The sequence below is a fragment of the Cheilinus undulatus genome, linkage group 21, assembly GCF_018320785.1.
Source record: "Cheilinus undulatus linkage group 21, ASM1832078v1, whole genome shotgun sequence".
Classification (NCBI taxonomy): domain Eukaryota; kingdom Metazoa; phylum Chordata; class Actinopteri; order Labriformes; family Labridae; genus Cheilinus; species Cheilinus undulatus.
This window is the reverse complement of record NC_054885.1, coordinates 9,505,136-9,520,456: the sequence shown is the minus strand read 5'-3', so window position 1 is coordinate 9,520,456 and position 15,321 is coordinate 9,505,136.

Below are 15,321 nucleotides of genomic sequence, written 5' to 3'. Positions count from 1 at the left end.
CATTGTTTGATTCATTTCCCTCAGGTACAGCCATAAATTCTGAGGAAGTTACTCTTCAACATCACAGTACATTTAGACTTCATGCACGCTCACAGCAGGTTAGACTGTGCGTCATGTAAAGAGCAGCATTAGTAGATTAGTGTCCTCACTTGCACTTTGTTTACCACCAGATTAGAAAAAAACATTGAACAGCTGGGACTCCTATCAAGGTTATACTGACAATATCCCAGAATGCTGAGCAGCACCCCCCTCCCCTCCAGTGGGCTGTGTTTAATCTGCAGGAGTGGGTCACAGAGGAGGCTCTCCTCGGATAACCACACTCTGTTTCCTCCTGGTGATAGACGGCTGTGATGTTATCATGCTAATGTAGCGTTAGCATAGCATGAAGAGGAACAGGTCAGTCAGGTGCTGCAGTGATTCATCCCGGGTATAGTGCTTGGATTTAATCTAGTAAAAAAATTAGACTGCCACTTTATTAGGTACGCCTTTTCAGTAGTCTGTAAAGCCCAGCCAATCATATAGCAATGCTGTAGCCTAACAAGCTATTTTTGTGGACAGCCAAATCAGTCAGACCTCCTTCATTTTTTCAGTTTTGTTGATTTGCAGACATATTGAAAACAGAATTTTAGAAATTGTTGCAGGGCGCCGGGCCAAGGCCAACTTGAGGGGGTGGTCTCAGATGCGATATAAGTCAACTCTGGCACAATTCAGTTTGAGGTGAATGCAACCATGTTGAGCAGAGTCAAGTCAGCTGTATGATATCATTTTTTCTCAATAAGCAGTGGAAATCATCAGAATCAAGTCAACAAACAGTCTGTTATGACTCACCTGAAAAGGTGAACACAACCTATGAACACAAGTTGGAGTCTGCAAGATGAGTTGCAAAGGCAATAAACGTCTCCTGGCACCTCAAAAACACCCGCACAGCACGAGCAGCATGTAGATAGAAAGAGGGACATTGCTGGCATCTTTGAAAGGGATTTTATAAACATTCATGGTGCAGGATGGACTTTTTTGCTGGGTTACAACATAAACAATCATCACTCAGGTCATGACCTGAGTGGTTGCCATGGCAGCTTCTTCTTTCTCCTCTTTGGCAGGTTTGTAAACCAGCTACCAACACCTGCTGTATCAGGGTGAGTGCATTCGCAAGTGGGCCCGGGCATGGATACATGTTGCTAGTGTGAAAGCAAGCTGGGGGGGGGAGACAGGGGAGAGGAAGGAATCGCGCCCCTGCATGGTTCGAATTATCAGGTCTCATGTGAAAGCACACTAAGAGAGGTGATCAAGTACATTATGGTCAATCCAACTGAGCTCAAGAGATCCTGTGTGGTGGAACAAAGATCTTGAAGGACAACCACCACTGCAGCACTCCACTGATCTGGGCTTTATGGCAGACTGGCTAGACCAGGGTTCATCAACTCAATTTTCACAAGGGAGAGCTTTTCTTGACCAATGCTGTAGGGGCTGGGCATTTAAATAAACCAAAATAAAATCAACATTTCTGTCTCGTTAACATGTCATTGTAAAAACATTAATAGCTCTTTAAAATTAATGGAATTTTAGGCCTTTACCAATGAGATAAGTCCCTATCAACTATACTGCAGCCAGCCACAAGGGGGTGATTGAGATATTTTAACTACATATTCCTGGAGCCCTCTTGATGCCTATCACTGAGTCTGATGCTAATATGCTGTCTTTATTGGCCAAAAACACATACAGCAAATAGATCTTCTGTGAAGATATGGGGGAATTGCACTCTCATAGAACCTTATGTGGAAAACTTCCATCAAGATAACAATGATAAGTATATGTTTAACATAGTAATTTACAGAAATACCAGTGTGCTTCTGGTCCGATAAACTGCCAGGTTGAAGATTTTATTTAAACTTCAAGAAAGAATCTAAACAATTGCATGCCATATTTTTGCCTTCTCAAATCTTCTGAATTTAATCATCATCTAGGGGCCAGATGGGAAGCCTTTGGGGCCCCTGTCCTGGCCCCCAGGCCTCCAAGTGATGATCACTGGGCTAGACCAGGGGTGTCCAAACTATGGCCCTGGGGCCGAATGCGGTCCATTTTTGATTGGCCCTCAGCAAATTCTAAATATTAATTGAAATATGGCCTGCATTTGAACATAAAGCTTGACTGTATCGTACTTCTTCATTTCAGCACTAGGCAGTGCTACCATGCTATTTCTGTAAACAAACATTTTGACTAGAAGTCTTAATTGATTTGAGTTTTATGTGACTAAACAAGGACAACACTGTAAATGGAAAACATATCAGCAACCAACATAGTAACAATATTTTGATTTATAATGCCCAGATGGATTATGAAGGCTTATAGCAGTACAATGGTGTTTTAGAGGCAGCATCAGTGAGCCAGGGCCGACCAAGGCCTCCTGAAATCTGACTGGCCTCCCTAAAATCCTTAAGATGACTGGATATTTTTCTTGTCAGCCATTAGCTAGCCATTTAAGCATACCCAATAACTAAGCATATCTTAACCATCATAAAACTGGTTATACTAACTTTACAACCCTCAGGATGAGGCATATTAAAGTGGCCCCACCATCTTTTTATATCACCATATGTGGCCCCCAGTGGAAAAAGTTTGGACAACCCTAGGCTAGACTTTGAAGAACTCTGAAGGACTCTCAGACTGTGAGAAACAAGATTCTCTGTTCTGATGAAACCAAGACTGAACTGTTTGGCTTCAATTGTCAGTATCATGTCTGATGGAAACCAGGCACTGAAGCACTGTGGTGGCAGCATCATGCTGTGGGGGTGCTTTTTCAGCAGCAGGGACTAGGAGGCTGTTTAGGGTTGAGGGAAAGCACAATGGAGTAAAGTACAGAGATATCCTCAACACTTAGGACCTCAGACTGGGCGGAAGCTTCACCTTTAAACACTGGCTGTCCACTGATGAGGATTCACAAAGAAGAATGGCAGAAAATTCCTCAAACCAGGTGTGCAATGCTTGTTGCATCATATTCAAAAAGACTCAAGGCTGTAATTGCTGCCAAAGATGCTCTAAGTAATGAGCAAAGGGTCTAAATACTAATGCAAATGTGATATTTCAGGGTTTTATATTCGATAAATTCGCAAACACTTGTTAAACTCTGTTTCCAGTGTGTCATAATGGAGTTAGAGTGTGACTGTGGCATCAGGCTTTATTATAACAAAAACTGAATGGTGTTTTCACTTTAGGAAAGACTGTTTGGTACTGTTCCGATCTGTGTGAATACATGGTGTGCTTGGAAATGATGATAATTAATGTGAAAGCTGCCCAGTGAGGGACAGGGAAGTGGGAGTCAATTGAGCTCATGCACCATACTGATGTGAAAACACCCTCAGTGTTCTCTTCATACTTGCAGCAGGACGGCGGTGTGTTTATTCTTTAAACCCCTGACACTTTGTCTTTTCAATGAATGGCTATCCAGCATTAATGTGAGCTGCAAACAGTCACGGTGTGTTAATAATGTCTGTAAATTCAGGAGGATCATGTAGTAACAAGGACTCTGGTCAAATCATCAAAACTCCAAATCCTCTATGATGGTGCTGCTGCCGCTTCCTGCTGTTTGTGGAGAGGACACAAGCAGCAGGTGAAGGTCTGACTGTGAACACCTGCTCACTGAACATGTGTGTATTAGAGAGAGGGCACGTGTGGAAGCAGCGCTCACAGCACACGTGCCCTCAGAAAACAAATTGCAGCCTGACATGGCTGTTTTTTTTTTCATTTCCACAGCAGCCCTCCCCGTGTGCGTGTCTGTCCACTCAGACACATCCTGTTAATGAAGCCAGCGTGTCACGACCCCTCATTAAAGTACAAAAACATAAACAACACAGCCTGTTCTTGTGACATTTTCCAGATGAGAACGATTAAAATGACGAATGCCTCTCTGGCTGCAGCTGAATCACAAGGACGGGTAAAATTACCCACAATCCTCCACAGAAAACAGTGAGTCAGATTCACACGTGGAGCCGTGGAGGGAAGGAAAAGTAATGAAAATAAAGTATGCTTCAGAGAAAGTTAGATGTGATTCAAATTGAAATGATTCCTAGCTGAGATACTGTGATAAATATTTGATGGGGCTTTGGTTTGAATTCATTTTTAGTTTCTCCAACAAGTTTAAAAGCTCAGCTTTGTCTTTGAACAGATATAAGTTTCTACCAAAAATGATGTCCGCTAATCTCCTGAAGGTCCTGTTTCTGGACAAAATACAGCACTGGATCTGTTTTTGAGGGGAGGTTTGGGCTTTGTGTCAGCCTGTTGGTCAGTTGTCATGGTCTTCAGTTACTAAGAAATGGTTTCAGTCACTGATAGAAGGATGGTGGAGTCATTGTCTTGTTAGTTTGATTTCCATGAAATTTCAAAGCAAATTCCACTTAAAATGTCTTATCAAATTCCGAAACATTTGCAAATACATTCATGGAAATGTCACAAAAATATGAGCAAAATTTTCCAAACAAAAACAAATTTCCTGAAATTCCCATTAAAGTTTTTGAAAACTCAAAGGAAATCCCCCAAAGAAATCACAATTGAAATTCCCAAAAATTTGAAAATTACTTTTCATGAAAAATGAAATTTTAGAGCCCACCCCCCAAAAAAACCAGTTCTATTCAAATTGTAAAAAAAAAAAGAAAAAAAAAAAGAAATACAAATATATATCCAAAATAACAAATAATTTGCCAAAATTGCCATGAAAAAATAGACCCCCCCCCCAAAAAAAGTTCTAATAAGAAAAAATAAAAATACATTTCAAAAATTTCTATGCAAAGTTCCTGAATATTTTCAAATTTCCACAAATGTCCTAACGTTCCTGAAATGTAAAGGGTTTTAAAAGTTTAAAGGACACCCCCCAAAATCCAAGTCATATTCCCAAAAATTAGCAAAGAATTTTTATCCCAAAGTTCCTTGAAAATAGTGTAAAATTTCAAAGCAATCCCCAGCCCCTGAAAACAAAACAAAAACAAAAAACATTTACCAAATTTCCATGGAGGACAAAAGTCCCAAAAATTTTGAACATCTAAATAAATTTTGTACAACTTCCATATTTTTTTTTAATTTCAAAGGACCCCCCCCCCCCCCCACACACACACACATACAAAAAACACACTCTCAACCAAAAAAAAAAAAAAAAAAACAAAAAAAACAAAAATAGCTGTAAAAAACTATAGGTAAGTACATTTCTAAGGAGCCCCCCCCCCCCCCCAAAAAAAAGAATTTTAAATATCCAAAACAACTTTTCTTTCAAAAATATATATATATATTCTTTTTTTTAAAAAGCAAAATTTTTTAAGGACAGCATGGCAATTTCTAAAATTTCTTAATTTCCCAAAACATATACATTTTCCTTAAATTTATACAAAAATTTGAACAAATTCAAAGGACGCTCTCCTGAATACACAATTTAATTCCCAAATATAAATAAATCATTTGCCCAAATTTCCATCAAAATACTTTCAATATCAAAGACCCCCACACACAAAATATATACATGTAAAAAACTAAAAATTTCCATACAAACCCCACCCCCCCTTAAAAAACAAAAACAAAAAACTAAAATTGTTGTTTGAAGGGGTGAAATTATCCGTTCGTCTCCACTTTCTAAGCTTACAGCAGTTGACTCCTCATTTTTTTGCTAACATTAAATGGTTGGGAATGCAGCTGAACTTTTAAAACTAAATATTGAGTAAAAATCCTATAGAGGAGGGAGATATTTTACTTAATGCATCTCTTTTGATGTTGTTAAGGAAACGGTTTCATCAAACAGCAAACCCCATCATTACTCTTTGAGTCAGGATGAATTCAGCCTTTTGTCTCCCTGCTCTGCAGCTGCAGGATGTAATTCATGCAGAAACATAATGAGCTGATGAAAACCACAGGATGAGCCCTGAGCTGCTGCACCACACACAGAGGACATTTACATCCACTTACATGGCTTTTCAAAAAGAGCAAAGATTCTCTTACAGGATTATATGATTATTCTTTTACAGGAGCTTAATCTGGATCAGCAGTGTAAAACTAAATTATAAACAATGCAGCACTAATCTCTTCAAGTAAATATGCAATTGGAATTGACCCATTCAGTAACATTTCTGTGCAGATTATACAGTGCATTCAGGATGTAGTCAGACCCTCTTCACCTTTTTTCAATTGCGTCATGTTGCAGCCTTACGCTACATTTGGGGAAAAAAAATGTAGCCTCATTTATCTTGGCTGAATTCTGCTTAATTTGCCCATATAGTTCCCAAGACATTGACCTAACACAGTTTTGAAGGCCAAAAATCTAAGCCAGAAGGTGTGGCCATTTTAATTTATTTGTTCGCCAAGAAACAGGGAGTTGAATTTTCCAATTGCCTTTAACACTTGTAGAGCAGTGAAACTTGGCAGAAAAATATCTTTGGCATGCTGGGATGATTTACATAATTTCTATGGCTGGATGTGGCCTATTGGCTCAGTGGTGCTTCCGACAATATTCCAAAACATCTCCCTTGCTGGTTGGGAGTGGTCTTTTTTGGGGCAGCTCTCCATACCTCCACGTCCCACACCGGGTCCACAAGTAATTAAAGCCAGTGTGACACACGTCAGGGCCCACTCTACTGCCATTCATGCAGCAGACCAGTGCCCTCCACTGCTGCTTTGTGCTCCCAGCTTTGGCTTAAGTTCTAGTGCAGCTAGCATTGGGCGGTTGAGTACAAGAGTTCCTTCCTTTGATATCATCTGGACTGGAGTGCTGCAGAAAGCCCACCAGTATCTGAAGGGGGACTTGCAACTCTTCTCCCACCTCAGAAGGACAATACAAATCCTGCTCTCATCCCAAAGCTGAATCTTGACACCACTAGACTTTTAACTTGCTGGAACTGTGGAAGGAACATAAATAGGCTGACCTCTGCTCACCTGAGAAGGACAATACTAGTCCTGCTCTCATCCCAAAGCTGAATCTTAGTGCCACAAGACTTTTAACTTGCTGGAACCGTAGAAGGAACATAAATTTGCTGACCTCTGCTCAACTCAGAAGGACAATACTAGTCCTGATCTCATCCCAAAGCTGATTCTTGATGCCACAAGACTTTTAACTTGCTGGAATCGTGGAAGGAACATAAATGGACTGACCTCTGGTCACTCCTGGATCTAGCTGGACATCAGACTCTAATCCTACTCAGTTATCACAAGTAAGAGGCTTTGATCTGGGCAGAACTAGCTGTAGGAAGCATTTCATGTGCATTCAGTCAGCTGCATTAGTCGTCCTATTGTCTGCTTATCAGTGTTAACTTCCTTGACTAAACTCTGACTAAAAATATTTGTCGACAGCCTTTTATCCATGAGAAAGACTAGACTAAGACTAGCCAAAAATAGATCTTTGATGACTGAAACTGACAAAATGTAAGTTTAGTTTTTGTCAAGATGACTAAAACCAGACTAAAATGTAATTCTGGTTTTGTCAGACATTCGAAATCCATTTCTCCTCTGTGGGTATTCTATCAAAATGCAGCACATCTGTAGCTATTTAGCCTCTCAGCTGTAGAAAGCAGGGACCCCAGGTTTAGTAGTCTGTGTAGAACACATACCATGATTTAGTACCAAACGCAGGAAAGAGAATAAGTGCTTGGACAAAAGGTAAAGACTCAAATGTGAAGACTTTTAATGAACTAAAACTAGACTAAAATGTTTTTGTATTTTCGTTGACTAAAAACTAGACTAAAACTATAAACAGTAGAAATGAATAAAATGTGACTAAACCTTAAAGGAATTTAATCTAAAGTCTAAGATTGAGACTAAATTTTTAAAAAGCTGTCAAAAGTAACATTGCTGCCTATGTGTTGTTGATGTACTTTGCTGTGTCCATTTATATCCAGTACAGTACCTTCACCTACACACGCATTAGTGTCACAGCTGTTTAATCAAAGCTCGGCCACTGAGTTTCAGTGTGGGGAAGTCACGATTTCATGCCTTCTATTTATCAAAATAAGAATATTTATTAGATAATTATAAAATTTAAATTTTTGCCCCTTTAAGTTGTTGTTCCCTGTTTCCAGGGTGATGCTCTGTTATTTATTAGTCTTTATTAATAGTTTTTTAAATATATATTGATGAATATAATCATGCTTTTTTAATTCCATTTCCATTCTGTACCAGTTATTTTCTTACTTCCAACATCACTCCTAACACTGAGTCCAGACTTGGCTTTCAGGAGCAGTGAAGAATAACAATGAGGGCTTGTATGGATTCAGGGTGATCAAAGCAGAATGAGTCATCTGCATTTTAATGTTTTTCAAAGCAATGACTAAGTCTTAAGTGTCATTTAGATTTAGAACATCATTGTTGGACCAAATACTGTTATAAAAGAGAGAGAAAAAAAAGCACAACTTAAACAACGTATGATCATTAAAAGCAAAACACTGTATTTGACAACCTGTCCTAAAACCTTAGGTTTCTTTGATTTTACCTTTGTATCTTAAAGAAGCTTAAGTTTGCGCCCATGTAAATGTTCTAGGTTATATCCAAATCTCCCACAGTGAGAAACAGCTGAAGCTCCGTCAGGTCTCAGACGTTGGATGTCTCGGGTGTCGTTCACACTCTTCCTCACTGGAATCATTAGTGGCTGTGTCCTCAGCTCCTGTCGCTTCCCGATGGCGATTAAAATAAAATAATTCACAGATCACAGATGGAGAATGTTTCCTGAGAAGAAAAACAGAATGTGTTTGAAAAATGACCCAGAAATAAAGAAGCTGAGAAATTATGAATGAATTCAGGAGGAATGTTTTTCTTCATAAGCATATTAAATCACAGCTGTGATGAGAGCGTTTCGCCTGGTTATGTGGTTATTTAAAACTGTTTTGATTATTTATAATGACACAACCTTTGCATCATTTTCTCAGTAAACATCAGTGATCCTGTTCCAATGGCAGCCGATGTCATAACACAGGGGCGGACTCTGGATGCTTAAGGGGCAGGGGCAACAATAATAAATATGGCACCTGCTGTAAGCTGCTAGGGCACCAGGGCAAAAATATGTATGGCACCAGCATTGCAGTCAATGTACTGTGGAAGGTACTTTGTCTAATTTTGTCCTTGTAAAATGCACCAAAGAGGGCACTTTGTGAACTTTTGACCACTTTTTGACACTTTGTTAAACTTTCTCCATAAACAGGGCACCAAATAGGACTTTCTGCTAATTTTTACCCTGGAAGAAAGCAAGTAAAAAGGGCCCTTTGTCAACTTATGTCCATTCACAAGGTAACAAAGAGGGCTTGATGCCTAATTTTGTCCCTTAGAATGCACCAAGAGGGCATCCTGGTCAATTTCCCTGCTTCAAAAGCACCAAAGAAGGCACTTTATCAACATTTGTTCACTTGAAGGGCAACAATGGGGCACATTGTCAACATTTGCTCACTTAAAGGGCAACAATGGGGCACACTGTCAACTTCTCCCTACTTGAACAGCAACAACTGGGCACTTTGTCAACATTTGCCCACTCAAAGGGCAACAAGGGGGCACACTGTCAACTTTTGCCCAGTTGAGGGGCACAACGGGACACTTTGTCAAATATGCTCATTTAAAGGGCAACAATGGAGCACTTTGCCAAATTTTGTCCATTTACAGAGAAGAAGAGATAGTGTCTTTGGTCAATTTTTGTCCAACAAGGCACCAAAGAGGGAGTTTTGGCAAATTTTGTCCTCTTAGAAAGTACCAAAGATGGGACTTTGTCAAATCTTGTCCTTTCAGAGTGCACTGAAGAGGGAACTATGTTAACTTTTGTCCACTTACAGGGCACCAAAGGGGCATTAAAACAAATTTTGTTACCCTAGGAAGCACCAAAAAACAGCCATACCTCAATTGTGTCCTCATAGAAATCATTGAAGAACGCATGTTGTCAATGTTGCCCACTTACAAGGTAACAAAATGGGCACTTTTTCTACTGTGGTGTCATGTAAGTACACACTCAGATGCCCTCTTTGGACAAGACTGTTACTATTGTCTAAATTTGTTTACTTTTTCCACTTAGAGTGTACCAAAGAGAGCTTTTTATTCAGTTTTTTTCCACTCATAGTGTACCAAAAAGGGTATTTTATCAAATTTTATCCTCATAGAATGCACTTTATCTCACTTTAAAAACACCAAAGACTTTAAGAGAACATTGAAGAGGGCACTTTGTTAACTTCTGTCCGCTAACAGGACACCAAATGCAACATTTTGTCAATTTCTTTCTACTTGCAGGGCACCGGAATGGGCATTTCATCAACTTTAGGCCAGTTACAGGACACCAAAGAGGGCATTTTGTTTACAATGTCCTCTTAGAGAGCACCAAAGAGGGCTTTTTGTTAACTTTTGTCTGCTTGCAGGGCCCCAAAAAGGTCATTTCATCATATTTTTCTCTTTAAGGCAGCACCAAAGAGGGCGTTTTGGTCAAATCGTGTCCATGTAGAAAGTGCCAAAACCAACACTTGTTATTGAATGTTCCACTTACAGAGCATCAAAGAGGTCACTTGTTATCTATATCTTCCATAGAAGCATCCAAAAGGGCACTTTCACTTTGCTTTTTCAAACATTGGGGCATCAGGTTGGGCGACAGCCTCTTCTACCCCCTTCTGAGCCCACTAGTAACACTGTCCACATCATGTTTGACAAATGTTTTGGTATGCTTTCAATCATGAGCTGTTTGGTTCCTTCTCCATAATTTTCTCCTCCCATCACTCTAGTACAAGTTTATAGGCTAATGGTTTCATGAGTCCAAAGAACCTGAACCCAGACCTGGGCGTCTTTTTTAAATGTTCTCTAAAAGTCTGAAGGTGTCTCTTGATTGTAGACTCAGACTATGACACACTGACCGCCTCCACAGTATTCTTGACTTGTTTAGATCTTATCTTTGTGGTATTCCAGACCTGATATTACTGAGCCTGTCAGCGCATTCATTTTATAAAAGAACCAAATTCTTGATTTGATCACTGGTTTTTATTATGATTGTGGTGTGTTTACTTTTCCCTTTGTCATTGTAACTTGATGTCATGTGTGAAGCTTTTTGAATTGTCTGCTGAAATCATGAAAAATGTGTTGCTGTCCACACACACGTGCAGAATACGGTATAGTTTTTAATCAGGCATTCACTTGTCCGTTCATTTTTAAATCTACTAAATGTGAATAGTACTGTAGCAAACATTGAATACATCCAGGCCCTTTATCCTTTATTAAGGATATGTAATATTTTTGTATAATCACCAGAGGGCGCTGCAGCTTACCTTTTTTTTGTCTCTGAGCTACAGCACAAATTTAAGGAGGATGATGTTACAGAATGGACAAAGCTGTTTCTACACAGGCTGCAGAATTACTGGAGTAGAAATAATGTTACATGCAAAAAGTTTTCAACGAGAATGTGACCTGAGTAAAAGGATGCACGTTAAATCTAGAAAATGCATGCAAATTTACACGTGCTGCATGTACTATTAACTTTGTTGAGTATTTGTGTATCTGGTTTAAGTTTGATGAAACATAAAATCTTTAAAAAAAAAATACATATTGAGATCAAAAACTCCTGACTCTACAGCACTGACACGACTCTACATTATGTCTGATTAAATCTTGAATGATTGTGAAAGTTCACTGTTTGGTGAAGTTTTAATCAACAGGGAGAAATTGTTTATTATAGAGCAGTGGTTCTCAAATGGTGTGGCGAGGCACACTGGTGGGCCTTGAGCCAAGTCTTGGTGTGCCATGGGAATGTGTGCAACAATAAGTTATTACTACAACTGTACAATAATAAGTTCAGTCAGGATCACTTTATCAGGAAACACACATGATGTGTGGTTATAAAATACCTCTTTATTAACAGTTATGACACTGACAAAGTCAGAGGCAGAATAAAGGAGGAGCTGGGGTGGAGGAGGGTTGTAAACAGAAGCTTGCAGAAGAGGCAGCAAAGCGTAGCCAAAGAAGAGCAGTTTAAATATGGCAGGATGAGTGCGATTAGCAAATAGAATGCTTAGAATGAATTAGCTTGTCATCAGCTGATGAAGGCTTGTGTGAGATCAGCTGATCTCAGGCAGCACTTGACTCTGTGGCCTGCCTGAACTAATGTTATACACTTGGTCTACTGTAACATGTAAGAGGCTATTTTGTATAGATATGGTTGTGGTGTGCCTTAATATTTTCGCTTGATGGTTTCATGTTTTTTTTTTTTTTTTTTTTTTAAATCCGTTGATTTGGAAATGATCTGTGAGATGAAGAAAGTAGAGTTAACATTCAAATTTTTTTCCAAAATGAAATGACTTCTGTAAAAAAGCACTGAGAGAAGGGAAGACTCAAGTCAAGTATGTACTACAGTTTTATACTTTATCTCCAAAGAACACAAATGAAGAGGAATAGATGATAAACCTCATGAGAAAGATACATACATAGCATTACTTAACCCCCGCCTGACCGGAGCTTTCCCTGTGTTCAAGTTTCAAACCTGTGAATTCCTGCATGACAAACAGAAACTGAGCGGTAGTTTCACGTCGGATGAGTGAACACCTCCATACGGAGAGGAAAAGAGTTCACCGGCACCTGCAGTACACCTGTGTGTAAAGAAAAGGAGAGGCTGGAGTGATCGTTGTGTCGCAGACGACATAAAAATTCATGAGGGGGATTCCTACAAGAGCGAATGTTCAAACTAACAGCCACATTTGATCTTTTTTGCAGTGATTTCAAATTCATTATAGCAGACTGCTTCTCTAAACTTAACTTCATAATGTGATTATCTGACATTAATTGCGATAAACCTCCCTTTTTAAATTTTATGTTATATTTAAAAGAATATTTTTGTTTCATTTTGGATTTTGGTAGTCTTAAACTAAAGGTAAATAACTTTTTATTAGGTTAAAGAACTGTTTAACTTTGAAAGAAAAAGGCAAAATTGGATAAGATTCATGACTTTGACATTAACTTAATGAAAAAAGTAAAAATAATTGTTTTATAACACAATGCTGCAGATTAACTAAGGTCCATTATGCATTAACTTACTAAAACAGGTCAGTGGACAAGTCAAAAGTTATCTTCACCTTGTTTTATTGAACTTTACCTTTTCACTTTTCTTTTGTTTTTTTTTTAAAAATGAAAATTACTTTACAAATACAGCTTGATTTATTGATTTTCAATCCATACTAAGTTCCTTTTTCCGTGGTCAAGTTTACCTCACAATGCTGGATCAACCCAGGTTCCAAGTGTTGCCATCAAATTCAGAATGAGCTAGTATTTTTCCTAAAATGGTAAAATGTCTCAGATTCAATATCTGATGCGTTGTTTATGTTCTATTTTGAAAATATATGAGCTTATGAGATTTGAAAATCACTGCATTTGTTTACATTTTACATAATGTCCCAATGTTTTTGGAATGTGTACATGACAGTGGGTATGAATGGGATCAGCTAATACTGAGGGCCATGTGAACATCTGTCCGTTTAACCCCCCTCAACACACACACACACACACACACCCACACACACACACACCCACTCCTTCTAAATAAAAAGTTACATCAGTAATTGACACCTCAAACAGTAAAAGTAATCGGCACTAAACCTAATCATAGACTTAACTAAACTCTCCAGATCATTCATGACCACTCTCATCCAGCTCAGCCTTGCTCACACACCTTCGTCTCCAGACAGGATTTCCTGTCTGTCTGATGGAGGGGCCGCACCTCAGGGCCCAACACCCTTCCCACACCACCCCACCATACACAACCCCCCTGTTCCCAGTTCTGACAACTGTGATCTGTACTGGGAACTATGAGACAGCAGCGACAGACTCTGCCCACTGTTCTCTTTCTTTCAGATAAACAGGAAGGAAGAAGATCCCACAACCATCACTGCTGATCTAATTATTCTCTCATTGTGTTATCTGCTCCATTATAGAAGGATTAGTCACCATGCAACACTGTAAAACATGATAGCTGTTGGCTTGTTAGTTTATAAGTTAACATTTACATAGTGCTGCCTGACCTGAAGGATCTATAAATCCCTTAAATAGAACCTGTCTGACAAAGTGAAGTAGACTATAAGATCTCAAAAAGCAACACATCATGGTGCTATCTAGAGAAATTCAATAACAGATGAAAAGAAGTCATTGACATGTACCAGTCTAGAAAAGGAATGACAAAGACATTTATAAGGCTTTGGGACTCCAGCAAACCACAAGGAGAGCCATTAGCCACAAATAGAGAAAACTGGAAACAGTGATGAATCTTCCCAGGAGTGGCCGGCCTAACAAAATGACTCCAAGAGCGCATCAATGACTCATCCAGGAGGTCACAAATGAACCCAGAACAACATCTAAAGATGTGCAGGCCTCACTCGACCCAGTTAAGGTCAGAGTTCATGACTCAATAATAAGAAAGACACTAGGCAAAAATGGCATCCATGGGAGAGTTTGAGGCCAAAATCTTTGAAAAAAAAACACAAAGGCTTATCTCACATTGGCCTTCTCGCTGATTCTCAAGGCTTCTGGAAAAATATTCTGTGGACTGATGAGCCCTCAGTTGAAGTTTTTGGAAGGTGTGCATCCTGTTAACTTTGCAAAGCAGATGGATACGTCCGTTTCCTTGTTTCTCACTGTCGAATCCATCTTGCAAAGCTCCCATCTGAACCGTTTGGGCCTGGTTAGAAAGTGACAGGACCAATCAGTGATGAGGGGCAGTACTTTTAGGCACAGCAGAGTCCTGACGTAAACAAGCAGCAGCAAGAGCTGGTGCAGTTATGGAGGAAGAGATTAGCATGGATGCTGCAAAAGCGCCAGTTTTATCAGAACTTGACAACATTTCTTCGTTAAAAGAAGAACAAAGAACAGCAGCGAGTTGTTTTCTTTTCCAAAACTGCAAAAGTCGAGGACTTACATGTCTATAGTCGCCATGTTTCACGTTATTCCTCACTAGCTGCGCATGAGCGGCTCGATACGTCATGCGTTTTGTTGCTCTGATTGGCCCGTAGAGATGTGACGGACAGGACGTTCACCCAATCACACTTTTTTCAAATCCTCTGCCTTTTCTCAAACGTTTCCTATTGAAGCTTTCCCAGATGGATGTGTGAAACAAATCCATATGGCATGTCAGGTTAGCAACCTGTTGCATCTGGCATAAAACTGACAGCATTTTCTAAAAAGAACATCATACCAACAGTCAAACGTGGTGGTAGTGTGATGGTCCGGGGCTGCTTTAACACCTGGACGACCACTGATTGATGGAACCATGAACTCTGTTCTCTACCAGAAAATCCTGAAGAAGAATGTCTAGCCATCGGTTTGTGATCTTAAGCTCAAGCACTCTTGGGTTATTCATCACGG